This window comes from Ambystoma mexicanum, chromosome 8, assembly GCF_040938575.1.
Source record: "Ambystoma mexicanum isolate Mex_15411 chromosome 8, UKY_AmexF1_1, whole genome shotgun sequence".
Lineage (NCBI taxonomy): Eukaryota > Metazoa > Chordata > Amphibia > Caudata > Ambystomatidae > Ambystoma > Ambystoma mexicanum.
Genome location: NC_090929.1, coordinates 982,143,109 through 982,157,024, shown reverse-complemented (window position 1 = coordinate 982,157,024; position 13,916 = coordinate 982,143,109). Strand labels below are relative to the sequence as shown.

Here is a 13,916-nt window from a genome sequence, read left to right as displayed (position 1 = left end):
CAATGTTGCAGCTTGCAACCTTGGCTTCAACACAGACTGGTCTTGTATCGGTTTCCCCAACTCACTGGCTGTGTTGATTTTATTGACATTGCTTTGATCTTGGAGCCAAGGTATCACGGAGGCTGCTGCTTCTCCCCACCTTGATTGACACCGGCCTGCCCCGGGTATCTCTGACACACAATGCAGGAATCTTCAGCCTGGTTTCCTGGTCTTACACTTTCTATTCTTGAGGTTTCTGGAAAGTAGCGGTTCCTTGTCGAAAAGGTCAAGGGAATGAATCTCCTTGCGATCCCCTTCTGTTTTGCCATCTTTCTTCTCTCGCTCAGCTGCCGTCCCGAAAATGATGTTTCCTTATGTGCTTTGCCTCGCTCAGAGTGTGCTCTCGTGCTCTGCCTTTTAGCCGGCTGGGGCATCAGGGCAAACAGGTGAACAGGTATGGAAGGTGCCCTTTGCCTCAGCCCTTAGCCGGCTGCCCGGTCAGGCTGCCCTAATTGATGCACTGACAATGCTTCAGACCTAGGTCTGCTGCTCTGATTGGGAAGCCAATCTGTGTGCAGTGGGCGGGCTGGGGCAGGGCGAGAGGAGGGCCTGGGAGAAACACTGCGCCAAGCACAGAGGTAGAGCCGAGGGCCTGGTGTACTGCAAACTCAGTCGTGGAAGGGCCATGGGCCCATCAACTTACCCATGAGGAGCCGGTGGAAGCAGCAGCTGAGTCCTCACTCAAGGAAAAATTGGCGAACAGGGTATACAAATCGGACAGTTCCGGTTTCAACTTGGATAACTGCTGATTTAGTAGGAATGTGAGCATAAGTAGATGTCTTAAAACACTACCTATCCCTGACCTTCAGCAGAGCAGTAGTCATTTCATCACACTGGGCCGCGGGGTAGTCTCCCGACACACCTCAGTCTTTCTTCCTCAGTCAGCGCCCACCGGCCATATTAACTCTGTGTGGTGTACTGATCGCCTCGTCAAATTCCGTGCACCAATCTGTTCGGCTAAGGTGTCATACTGGTCTTCCCTTTTACAGGTCCCTTTCTCTCACCTCTCTATTGTAGTGGGCTTAGGAAGGCCATAACCGAATAAATAATCAAGATTAACGGGCAGGCGCTGGAGCTCTTTGTAAGATCAGTCCTTTTTGATGACTTTGCTTTTCTCACTTTTTTGTTTGGGCGACACCTATAAAGCCCAAACGATTGAGAGGCGAGTGTCCCCCTTCTCACTTTCTGCACCCTGTACCTTCAATTTTGCTCCTTTCTGCCGTTTGTCTGTCCTTTTCTCTCCTTTCATCCTCCTTTTTGTCATCTTTCCATGCCTCTGCCTCCATTTTCGTTTCTGCACCTTCATTCCCATTCTTTGTCCTTTTTTCACCTTCCAGGCCTCTTAGGCGACCTCTGCCCTCTTTCCCGCCTCCCGCAAGCCACCCCTTCCACTGACTGAAATGTGAAGATTAGCCATCCGTCAAACTTAGATAGAATTGTGAAGTTTAAACCAAAAAAGTTATGGGTGGAAGGTTTTTACTTAATTTGAACCACTGGTATTGCTCTTGGGGACGTCATTTCACCAAAATGCTTGGGGTAGTTGAAGTGACATCACACGGTCCTTGAGCTCTGATGACATGTTTGTGTGTATTATTTCTGTCTGTACTTTTGACATTTGTAACTAAGCCTCCAAGTAATCACTTGACCTGTCTATACCTGTAACTAAGCTTTAAGTATTCTTGTTATGCTGTGCGCCCAGTTACCTAAGGGTTTGGTGTGCCCTACAAATCAATAAACAAACATCACAGGAAGTGATGTCATTTGACCCAACCCCAAAGTGACATCACCAGAAGAGATTGAACACAGCCTTTCACCCCTTGACAAAACAGGAAGTGGCTTCACGTAGCATTGTTCCTAAGTGCATTACGAAAAATATGGTTACGATATCACTACAATGTGATATACATTTCATACAGAAATAGATCACCATATGTATGGTTAATCTCAGTTGCTACCAAATTACTGGGAATGCAAGCAGAAGTCCAAGGCCAAATGATAATGATGTGTTATTATAAAGCACTAACGCTTAAGCGCTTTATATAGAACACATTTATTTATTTATTACATTTGTTATACGCCCAGACCCTGAGGTATCACGGCGTAGTTGCAGACAATTAGGTAATTACAAACAATATCACCCAACCTGTGTTGGTACTCATTTATCAACCTCAGAAGAATGAAAGGCTGAGTTGGGGTGTTTAAGAACACTCTAAATCAGTCACTCACCCCCTAAGTGTGCCTGAAATAAACCTTTAATGAGTCTAGCAATTATTGTATAGAATTCCAGAAAGACAAATGATTTGTTATTCCTAGTCTTTCTTATTTAGGGTAACTGCTCAAAGTGTAACACTTGTGCAACCCCCTGATGTTGTTTTTTTAAGAGGCCTGAACAAGATAGCCACTCTCTCCAGAAACAAAGAGTCACATGGCGCTGGCCACAGCCCAGGAGCTACATTTAAAAAAAAAAAGATGTTTAAAAAAAATATTACTTTTTTTTTTGTTAGACATAGCAAGGGAGAACAGAACACAAGAGTAGCAAGGGAGACCTCAGGGGAAGCAGTTGCTGACCCTGGCGACCCCCAAATGATGTCCTTGATTGCTCTGGGCAACCTTCCACACCACCGTTTTTTAGTCTCTGCGCCATTGCAAAAGGGGTCCATCCATATGCAAATCAGTCAGGTACTGACATCAATGGGAGCAGCCCTACCCGAACTGCTAGGCCAGGTCCCCTCTGCACAGAAACACAAACAACCCCAGACACAGCGCTTTGAAATCAAAAAAATTGTAAAAGGCGCTATACAAATGCCAAATAACATAACATAACATTTGAGTACTGATTCAAGTACAGATGGGTACAAGTGGCAAATGACGAGAGACACGGCTGAATGACATTTGAGGAGGGACACACAGTGTATAGGTGTTGTTTGGTTATGTGCCGACCCATTGCCTGCCTTTTGCCATGCTAATCCCTATGGCCATTCCCACCCATTCCTTTTTCTCCCCGTCCAAAACTCCTCCTCATGGGAACTCTTTGAGTTTGCAAGCTCGTTTTAATGAAGGCTTTCGATTTGTGCAGCGTGCTGACGTAAGGCACAGGCTGGTGTTTTTATTTTTCATTTGCTTGTGTCGGGGGGAGGAAAGAGGCGGGTCGGGGGAGGAAGGAGTCGGATCTTATGGAAGAGTGCAACTGCAGCGTTGCATTGCTTGATCAGCTCAAGTTAGTTTCCGAGATTTTGAGAGTGCTTCCGTTTTTTTTACGGACAAATAATCACACGTGGGGAAACAGCCTGGCAGGGTGAGAGAAGCTGCGCTGTAAAGTGAAGCGACTTTTGAAGATTCTTCCCTGGACGAATAGTAGAATTTTAATTTATTAAAATGGCATGGGATCCGTGTGTCTTAAAAACAGTTGCAAGCCTTTGAAACCCTTTCTCCTTTGCTGCTATCACGAGCAGCATATTCCATATAGGTTGACCTTATTTCCAAAACCAAAAACCTGATGGAAACACATTGAAAATTTTTTTTTCCCATTCTCCTTCGATTTATAAGCACTCTGTGTGTCCTGTTAAAAACAACCATTGGCAAAGCCAGCAGTATTAACTTGTGTACAAGTATTAGGCATTTGCCAAGCACTGCTATTAGATTCACACAATTTTGTTCCTGCTACCAGCAATGGGCAGTTAATACGACTATGGGAAGGGCATTTGCCATGCCTACGCATAAGCCCAAATTGTTCTCATTACCAATGCTTGTTTTTAATGTGACTAGAAGCAAATTAATTTGACTGTATCTGTTTTGCTTCAAAAGCAATGTGCAAGGTTTGATATTGTCCCTGCATCTCTTAACTCTGAAAGGCTTAAACAACAGCAGCAGATCCATGTGATATACTTTATTTGCAGTCTGACAAGATAACTTGCATTGCTTATTTGGTATAACCTCCTATTGTTTTGCTTAAGAGTCAGTACATCCTGTGATAGTATATCTAGTACTGTGCTACTTCACACAAACGCAAGAGTTCAAACGCAATACTCCAGTTAGGATGGTATATTTGGACTGTGAGGGCAAATTGCAGCCCCCCCCTTTTCAAAGACTATTTCAGCATCAAGGATTAGCACTAAAGCTGACACGAAGCAGGATCCATCATAACTGCATCACAAGCAGCCTCCTAATATTGTTCACCCATTTCACTCATAAAACCTAAATGGTCTGGGTGGGTCAGCAGCTCTATCCTCGACTCAAGCTTTAGTGATGACCTTATAGTTAAAGTTTAGAAGAGAGATGAGTTTGTAAGAGGGACATCTTTCAGGCAGCTAATCCCATTGATTGCAAGATTGTGACTGTGGCCTGTAACCATCCTGGTTGCATAAGATCACCTGATGTCCATATCCTATTAATGCATCTAAGAAGCAGGCGTGTGTGGGTGACTGTAATATTTCATACAATTCCTGTGAGTATATATATATATATATATATATATAATATTCAAATGGATTGTGTCCTCCCACAGATCTTTTGATATCTCCAATAGCCAGCTTCAGCTGCTTCAGAAATAATTTTCGGCAGATAGCGCTGTGCGTTGATGCGGTCGACTCGATGTCCCTTGAGGCCCTCCGTCTCGAGTATGATGTTATTGAAGGTATATATAGCACGCGCAGCGCCCGTTGAGTTCAGTTCCATTTTTCTGAGTAAGCTTTCGCTTTGTGAACTACGGCGCGCATCAGATAATTCTTCGAGAATTATCAAAAAATGTCTTTGTCTTTGGCTCCGACAACCCCAAAGACCGGGTTTAAAAAATGCCAAGACTGCGATGCCAAGATGTCGCTGACGGACCCACATCGAGTATGCTTGTTTCGGTGTGGAGCACAAGACCTCGGCCTGTCGAAAGTGCCAGTCGATGACCGGGAAAGCTCTGGAGGCTCGTAAAGGGAAATTGGCGGAAGGTAGACTCCCCAAAAAATCCCCTTGGACTACCCCGTCGAAAAAACTTTCTTCCAACGAAGCGAGAGGCGACTCTCCTCGATGGAAGAAGACTAAAAGGTCCAGGTCACGGAGTGGCTCCCACCACCACCACTCCTCCTCCTCCTCGAGGAAATCGAAGAAAAGTCATCACAAATCGCCTACTTTGTCATCCTCGTCCCACTTCTCCCCAGAGAGCACTTTATTTATTTATTTATTTATTTATTTATTACATTTGTATAGCACGCAGGCAGCCCAGAGGCATTGTGGCGCTGTTACTTGTAAGGAGACTTAGTTACAATGGGTACAGGTTGTGCCTTGGGTTTACATTAAGACAGGATCCTGTGTCAAGCAATAGGGAGTATCATACAACATCATACATGGTAGTCATGGGAGCTTGATCAGATGGGGTTGGTTAGGCAAACAGGGTAGTTTTCATGGCTTTGCAGAAGGCAGTATCATGCCCCACTAAGGCCTCTACTCCGGCTGAATGAGAATCATTCAGGCAGGAAAAGCTCAAAATGTTTGAGAACCAGACCTACTCGAAGCAAATGGGCCATGCTCCTACCGCGCCTTCTGAAGCTGGTACGTGCCCGGGACGATGGCCAATCCCCATCGAGCCGTTGAGGCCTCGACACGACGAAGTCATTGAGGAATCCTTTGAGCCATCAAAGTCCGTAACAGACAAAGTTCAAGGACAAGTCGATGTCAAAGTCATCAATGCCAGCAGTGCCATTGTCGCCACCGGTGCCATCAACGTCTAAGACGTCTTTATCAAAGACAGTGTTTATGGACATGGCCTGTGTGTTGGCTAAGAGAGCTATTGCAATGGCATGGAAAACTCTGAAGGGCCCCCAATACGCCAAATGGCATAAAGAGATGGAACATTGGTCAGAGGCGGAATCGAGAATCTGGGGAGAGGGAGTAGCCAAGATAGGGGACGACCCGAGTATGACCTACGAAGCCTGGAAATCCCTGATATGGGACATGTTCGACCCATCCGACAACAAACCCCCGTGAGAAACGAAAACTGTACGTCAGGACTTGGACATACGGTTGGAACTAACCCTCAGCGACGAACTTGCCTATCTCCAATTAACAGTCCCACCACCCCTTCGGCAGGGCCCCCACTCCTACCCAGCCCCTGGGACGATACCAACACCCTAAAAGAAGCTGAAAGATGGTTAAAAGCGACAAAGAACAATGTTCTTTGTTTTAAGTTATGTTATTAATTACATGGTTTCTTATTGGTAAATGCTAATTGTTAATTGTCACAGTTTTTCAATGTATTTTGAAATGCCAATAAAAACATTGTAAAATAAATAAATCAAAGACATCGACGATTCCATGGGCATCTGGCTCGAAATCTTCGAAGCCATAGACGCCTTTGTCAGAAATTCTGAAAACCTTCACTCCTTTACCTAGGAAGGATTTCTTTTAAGTCACTCACTTCCATTCATGAGGACAATGAGCTATCCGATATTGATGCACCCTTTGGTTTGCAGTATGGCACTCCAAATTTCCCTGGTAGCTTCAGATCAGGAGAATCTAGGTTACGGGACCTGCATGAAAATGTACAGATGGCCAGTGGAGTAGACACTTCACCACAGTTGGATTTTGGTAAGCCAGAATCATATGAGCATGCAGATGCCCCTTACAGGCAATTAATGACCAAGGTAGTTGATTATCTGGGTTGGAGCAGGCCTGCCCTCCCATTCGAAAAGGAGAAAGAGGAACCAAATATGGATCCCTCCCGTCCCATGCACACTATCCAGAAACCACAATGTGGTAAAGTAAACTTCAGAATAAAGGTCAAAGATGGTTCATTGAGGCATGATTAAACAATTCTTTTCTTTAAATGTTGTAGAAATTATTTCTTACACAGAGTTTGTAAAACAAAAACATTAGTTTTAATTTGAGATAGCTTTCAATGTAAAAGATAGACAAAGCGCATGTTCAATGTACACAGTATTGGCGGCTTAACGCGTTTCGAGGACAAATCGTCTTCATCAGAAGCCTGAATTGCTTTAGTTGTTTGTAGACATTCATTGCAGTTGGACTATATGTGAATGCAGAAACATAAAAAGAAAACGGAAACAGAAACACACTTCAAAGTCGGTTATTTCACCATCCATCATATAAGTCAAAACAATATATATTTTTTTAAAAACACAAGGTCTAATTAATGCTTCCTTGAGAAAATAAATCACAATGCTCCACCACATAACACTTCAGTGTGGATAAATAAAACACAATGCTATCGGGTCTCCTAGAGACTTTAAACGTGTTTCAATTAATAATGAAAGCAACATAAGGCCCCCGTTTACGAAATGCTCCTGTTCAGTTTCCAGGCAGCATCAGGTGTATAACGGAATAAGATGACATCTGCTACAACAGCTAAAAAGGGATTGGTAGGAAAAGTCACACCACCTCCTATAAAGACGTCTTTGGACAACCCTTACATGATCAAGTGGAATCCAGTGGTAGGAGATGATATGCAATTTATACTTCAGACCCTACAAAAAAAGTTCCAACAACTTGGATTCCAAAAAGGTGAGCCATCAAATAAACCCAAAAAGTTTAGTTCTTAAAAAAAAAAGAAAAGGTGCCAAAAAGGCCAAAGTAATGTAAGTGAGGCAAACTTGGAAAACATGGTAGCAACAGCAGATGCTGGAAAAAATTATGCTTGCTTGGGGGAGGGTGGAGCACATAAACCAGGGTGGACTCATGTTGATCTTCGGAAACAGCTTACTATTGGTATCAACAAAGTTACTAGACCTCTAGAAAATAATTAACTTTATTTGGTGCTTGTATGTAAATCTGCAAAATCTGCTATGATCACCATGCACCTCATTGAACTAAGTGCCAGCCGTGCAGTACCGGCTGGCCAGGTCCCACGCCTGAGTGAGAGCCTCGCGCCAGTTCTTGGTTTAAAGTCTGTTTTAGCTCTAGGCTTCCGAAAACATTCCAGTCATTTTGAAGATGAAGTGAAAGCTATAAAGGAAAAGGTGCCTCCTCTGAATGTTCCATGGATCAATCCGCAAGCAATTGAAGATAAAATAATTTTTTCCAGCCCTGCGAAAGAGCCCTCCGACAAGGCCAAGGAGGAATCTGTGAATGTTTCCCAAGCAAATCTTAAGCGTAAAGCAGAGGACAATCCTGTTCAGAAGTCTGATTTCAGAGCTACATCCAGCATAACCCTACAGCCACTGAAAATAAAAAAGTTGGATCCAAATCCTAATAGAACACGGAAACCCCCCAAAATTAAGAAAACAATCCCCAAAAAGTAGTTAATGCAACTTTGACATTGGGTTATTATTTTTCTTTTATTGTTTGCACCAAAGTAAATGCATGTATAACGTTTTTTGTTTGATAGGATTGATCAACATTTTTCAAATAAACTAAGCGTACATGTTTTCTAAAAAAGAAAAAAAAAAGATAAATCCCAAAGCCTCTAGTTTTATTAACAAAGGTAAATTATAATATTCCAACTAGAATTCAACTACTATGGGTAACAAAAAGGTTAATCCATAGTATGGTGAACTCATATTAGTCCAGACAAGTAAAAAATTCAAATGAGTTTATCACATCTAGGCGAATACCTGATTCTTCATTGAAAACACCCCAAGAGATCTTAATGGACATGCTCAGTTATAGACTCACCCGTATTTATAATGTGCTTTGTCCAGTGTGCATATTTTAATATGAAAACACAAGGTCAGCAGTGGTGTAACTAAATCCGTAGATTCAAAATAATGACGTACCCCCGGGATATCTGATCCTAAAGTGTATAGAGATAATATGAATACAGGATTAATGCCATAGGTGCTATATGGGGATACCAATTGTGTTTGATAGTTGTAAGAACAAGGACACATACCAGAAAAAGAGTATGCTCCAGATGCTTATACAGCCCTTCTATGCCGCTACATTCTAGTATCCGAGAAAAGAATTCAGTGGGTAGCTCTTGCGAGTATAAACGTCCATGGCTGGACATTGATGAACGGAGCCACATAGGAAAGCTTGCAACTCCTCTCTTTTTGGACTGCATAGCAATCAACAGACCGCTTTCAATTAGTACCCATAAGGTATGTAGCTCTCCCTTTTGGGCCATGGGGGGAACCTATAAGTACCAGGATGATCCCCTCTTTATTTTTAATTTTACATAACTGGCTTTATTCATATCTTTATTTCCCGCCCTTTTTTTTAGGGTACTGAGTGACAAACTCATATGTGACTACTCATTGAATTCTTTTCTCGGATACCAGAATGTAGCGGCATAGAAGTGCTGTATAAGCATCTGGAGCATACTCTTTTTCTGGTATGTGTCCTTGTTCTTACAACTATCAAACACAATTGGTATCCCCATATAGCACCTATGGCATTAATCCCGTATTCATATTATCTCTATACACTTTAGGATCAGATACCCCGGGGGTACGTCATTATTTTGAATCTACGTATTTAGCTACACTGCTGACCTTGTGTTTTCATTTTAAAATACACACACTGGACAAAGCACATTATAAATACGGGTGAGTCTATAACTGAGCACGTCCATTAAGATCTCTTGAGGTGTTTTCAATGAAGAATCAGGTATTCGCATAGATGTGATAAACTCGTTTGAATGTTTTACTTGTCTGGACTAATAGGAGTTCACCATACTATGGATTAACCTTTTTGTTACCCATAGTAGCTGAATTCTAGTTGGAATATTATAACTTACCTTTGTTAATAAAACTAGAGGCTTTGGGATTTATCCACACTGAAGTGTTATGTGGTGGAGCATTGTGATTTATTTTCTCAAGGAAGCATTCATTAGACCTTGTGTTTTTAAAAAAAATATATTGTTTTGACTTATATGATGGATGGTGAAATGACCAACTTTAAAGTGTGTTTCTGTTTACGTTTTCTTTTCATGTTTCTGCATTAACATATATTCCAACTGCAATGACTGTTTACAAACAACTGAAGCAATTCAGGCTTCTGATGAAGATTTGTCCTCGAAACGCGTTAAGCCGCCAATACTGTGTACATTGAAAATGCGCTTTGTCTATCTTTTACATTGAATGCTATCTCAAATTAAAACTAATGTTTTTCTTTTACAAACTCTGTGTAAGAAATAATTTCTACAACATTTAAAGAAAATAATTGTTTAATCATGCCTCAATTAACCATCTTCGACCTATATTCTGAAGTTTACTTTACCACATTGTTTGTGGTTTCTGGATAGTGTGCTTGGGACGGGAGGGATCCATATTTGGTTCCTCTTTCTCCTTTTCTTGTGTATATTGGGCTTCGTGCCAAGGCCTTAGTTCCTCCCGTGCACCTTTTAAATAGCTAAAAAATCAGCTAAACCCTAAAACGAATAAGTTTGAAATTCTTATGACATTTAGGTGTGCTCCTTATCCCCTTCGTCTGCCATCCCATTCGAACAGGATAACCTCATGGATATCCTGGACAAATGTCCTCAAAGGGATCATATCCTATCCGTTCATGTTGCGCTACAGAAGAGAGTAAGTTCTAATTGGGAAGTACCGGAATTGAGTGCGGCAGTCAATACAAATTTGACAAAGAAATAGTGACCCCAGCTACTTGTCCAAACATCCTACCCCAGAAAGTCTGGTGGTGCAAGCAGCAACCACTACCTCTGACCATCCCACCAGATCGGGATGATAAACGTATAGACGCCTGGTCTATGAAAGTCTTTTCTGCTGAGAGCATGGCTCACAAATCAGCCAACTCTACATGTGCCCTTGCGAAATTCACGTAGACTCTATGGCACTGTATATCCATGGCGGCTGAACATATTCCCGAAGGGGAGGAAAGAGATGGTTTCTTGGCCATTGTAAAAGATGGCAAAGAGGCCATGTGTGAGTCTCTTCAGTTGGGTTTGGATTCTGCTGACCGCATCATCACAGCCATGGCGGCAAGCACCGTGATACGCTGGTTTGCGTGGTTAAGGAAGTCTGAATTTGCACCGAATGTGCAGTCTAGACTCCTTCATATGCCTTTTGACGGGTCTTATCTTTTTGGCAGCAAGGCTGCCGAAAGTCTTGAGAAGCTGCAGACCTCGAAGCTGGTTGCCAAGTCTCTAGGTGCCGCTATTAGGCAGAGTCAGCCTTTTCACTCCAGTAGAACGTCTTGGAGGGGTAGATCCTTTCGCTACTACTCCTCAGTTGGACGAGCGAGAGGAATGGCTGGTCAAAGAGGCCAAAGAAGATTCCCTTGTGGTGGACGAGGGAGAGGTGCAAACCCTGCCCAGGCAGCAGCATCTTTACCGACAGCCACTGCTTCAGCCACCTCAAAACCTCTCTTGAGGTCTTAACTCCTGACACCCCAGTGGGAGGCAGAATGTCTCGGCATCTGAACGAATGGCAGGGTATTACTTCAGATGCTTGGGTATTACAAACCATAGCCCAAGGTTACTGCCTCCCCTTCATTCAGAGACCTCAGAATCATTCACCGGGGAGCCATTCTTTAAAGGTTCCTGATCCGTTCCTTGTGCAGGAAATTTTGACCCTGCTAGAGAAAGGTGCTGTAAAGGAGAGGAACAAAGGATGGTATTCTCCATATTTCCTTATCCCCAAGAAGGACGGAGGATTGAGACTCACCTTGGACTTGAGATACTTGAACAAGTTCCTCAGGAAGGACAAGTTAAAGATGCTCACCCTTTCTCAGATCCTTCAGGCCCTCCAGCTCCAGGAGTGGATGGCGTCATTGGACCTTCAGGATGCTTATTTTCATGTGCCAATCCATCTCCAGCACAGAAAGTACCCGACAGTCTTGGTTCTCCTTATCAGTTTCGAGTTCCACCATTCGGGCTGACCTGTGCCCCCAATGGTTTTCACCAAACTCATGACGGTGGTGGCAGCGAGTCTCAGGAGAGGGGGGATTCACCTCTACCCCTACCTGGACGATTGGCTGATCAGAGCATGTTCTCCAAACAAGTCCTGGATTATCTCAGCGTGACCTGCCACTCTATACACAACTCGGGCATCTCCCTCAATTAAAAGAAGTCCCACATGATACCATCTCAAAAACTCCAGTTCATCTGTGCAGTACTGGATACATCCTTGGGAAAGACCACGCCACCCGAGGTGTGAGGGCTCAAGACATTCTGCAGATGGTCCCCAAATTTCAGAGTGCCCAGGTTCCCCCAGCTTTTGACTTTTTGAGGTTGCTCGGCCTCATGGCATTCTGCATTTTCCTGGTGCCAGAGGCTCGTCTGAGAATGAGATCCCTTCAATGGTCTCTCAGGACACAATGGTCTCTGTTCCCGGGCAACACGTCAGACCTACTTTCCAAACAGGGTTGCACAGGATCTCCTGTGGTACGGCTGCAAGGATATTTTGAAGGCAGAGCCTTTTTGGCAACCATTGCCGGAGATAACAGTAATGACGGACACCTCACTCATGGGGTGGGTAACCCACGCAAGCGATCTGACAATCGCCGGTCAGAGTCCAAACTACATATCAACCTTTTAGAGCTGAGGGCAATCAGACTTGCGCTCAAGGCTTTTCTGCCCTCTGTATGAGGAGAGAATGTCCTGATAATGACGGACTACACAGTGGCCATGTACTACCTTAACAAGCGAGGTGGTGTAAGGTCACTGCCACTGTGCAGAGAGACAATGCAGCTCTGCTACTGGGCAATTCAAGAAGGAATCTCCCTGTCGACTGTTCACCTAGCCGGGGAGGAGAACACTGTGGCAGATGCTCTGAGCAGGCAGAGCACAGTCTCCCACCAGCAGGGAACTACCTCAGGAAGTCCTTCAAGAGATCTTCACCGTTTGGGGAACACCTCAAGTGGATCTGTTTGTGACCAGTGTCAACTGGAAGTGAGAACTGTATTGCCCCTGGGAATTTCCCCCAGGGGGAACTCTAGAAGACAAGTTTGTAGTGGACTGGTAGTTTCCACGCCTGTACGCGTTTAATCCAGTCCCCGTCATTCCTCAAGTCATCAGGAGGTTGAGAAAGTTTGGGAAAGTCATGATCCTAATTGCCCCGGATTGTGCCGGGAGGACGTGGTACCCAGACCTTCTGGACATGTCCATCTGTCCTCCAATACGTCTTCCACAAAGAGAGGACCTTCTCTCGCGAGAGGAGGGTTGGGTTGTCCATCAAGAGATCAAGACACTCAGCCTTCACGCATGGTTTCTGAGAGGCTGAGATATAAGGATTGGGACCTCCCGGATGATGTAATGGAGAAAATGCTTTCAGCCAGAAGGCCAGCAACAAAGTCTTTGTACCGCTGCCGTTGGAACAAATTCTGCAGCTGGTGCAGGGACAAGAATGTAGATCTTTTGCTATGCAAAACACCAGAGGTGTTCTCTTTTCTGCTGTACTTGGCCAATCTGTGGCTCCAGGTTGGGACCATTAAAGGTTATTTGGCGGCGCTTTCCATCTTCAAGCGCTGGTCTGAGGAAACATCATATTTTAAAATACCTTTGGTGATAAAATTTGTAAAGGGACTCACTAATGTGTTCCCTACATCTCCTTTTCAGGTTCCCGTTTGGAACCTTAATCTTGTTTTAAAGTTTCTCATCTGTGCACCATTTTAACCGCTCCATTCATGTCCCCTAAGACTACTAACATTCAAAACCATCTTGTTGGTAGCGCTAAGATCAGCCCATAAGGTTAGTGAGTTGCAGGCACTATCTTATAAACCCTAAACCACCTTTTATGGTATTTCATGAAGACAAGGTTGTCCTTAGGGTCAAACCTTCATTACTACCTAAGGTCATATCAGGTTTTCATTTGGGACAAAACATAGTGTTACCTACTTAGTACACCCCACCTCATCCTGGCAAGGAAGAGGAGAGGCTACACAGACTCGATCCACGAAGGGCTCTGAGTTTCCCCATTTCATGGATGTCAAAGTTGCGTCTGGATGACCAACTGTTTTTATAGGATACACCGGTC

At 43.8% G+C, this 13,916-nt stretch overlaps 1 protein-coding gene and 1 pseudogene across 1 annotated transcript in view; both read left to right on the top strand.

Annotated features, from left to right (window-relative positions):
* Positions 1-13,916, top strand: part of C8H1orf50 (chromosome 8 C1orf50 homolog) — a 165,607-nt gene that overhangs the window by 133,722 nt on the left and 17,969 nt on the right. The gene's annotated exons all lie outside the window — the stretch shown is intronic.
* LOC138473508 (ribonuclease P protein subunit p38-like) lies at positions 7,371-8,282 on the top strand (annotated as a pseudogene).